The sequence below is a fragment of the Octopus bimaculoides genome, chromosome 3, assembly GCF_001194135.2.
Source record: "Octopus bimaculoides isolate UCB-OBI-ISO-001 chromosome 3, ASM119413v2, whole genome shotgun sequence".
Taxonomy (NCBI): domain Eukaryota; kingdom Metazoa; phylum Mollusca; class Cephalopoda; order Octopoda; family Octopodidae; genus Octopus; species Octopus bimaculoides.
Window position 1 is genome coordinate 139,002,560 of NC_068983.1, and position 922 is coordinate 139,003,481.

Consider the following 922-nt stretch of genomic DNA (forward strand, 5'->3'; position numbering starts at 1 on the left):
CACACACACACACACACACACACACACACACACACACACACACACACACACACACACACACGACAAACTTATATCTTAAGTATCATATTTCATCATATGTGATCATTGTTAGATAACTCAAAATTCGCCAATATCAGCAGACATATTCCTTCAATTTCATATCAAACAGGGTTTCCTTGACTGTAACATGGAAATTTAATACCTAAAATACGACAGAATATATTAACGGATGTTCTAGAAGACACTTTCTCATTGATCACTATGTATATGATACCTTTTGTAAAGTATTTTCTTTACTAAAAATGTAAAAACTTCCAATAGTTTACGAAGTTTTAAGATATTTAATTGAAATTTAAGATTGTTACATGAGACAAGTTTTGCTGACCGGAAATATGTTTTGGATTATATCGAACAATGTTGACTATGCTACCAAACGTCTATCGTAGCTAGTGGCCCATTACGCACGTTGAAATTGGCAATTAAATGTCGGACAACCAAAGACACATCTATGCATTTACATACACACACGCACACAAGTATACATATGGTTGTGTATGTTTGTATATATGTACACTTATACGCACGCACTAACATGTGCACTCACATATATATAAGCTGATACATATAGGGAAAGGAAAATGTAAATCCAAACAACAAATGTTTCCAAGAAAAGCTGAACTACCTATTGAAGTCGCCATCAAATTCGACGCGGGTACACAGAATTTGTTTATCGAGTATCATCTGCTTATATCATCTATACAAACCGTGTACAGGCCTGTTATAAACTACCTAACTGCGCCATGTCCCATATAGATCACACTGATCTCAGTATACACGCAGACACACGCATACACGCACAACCATGTGTTTGCGCAGACGTACACGCACCTATATATATATATATATATATATATATATATAT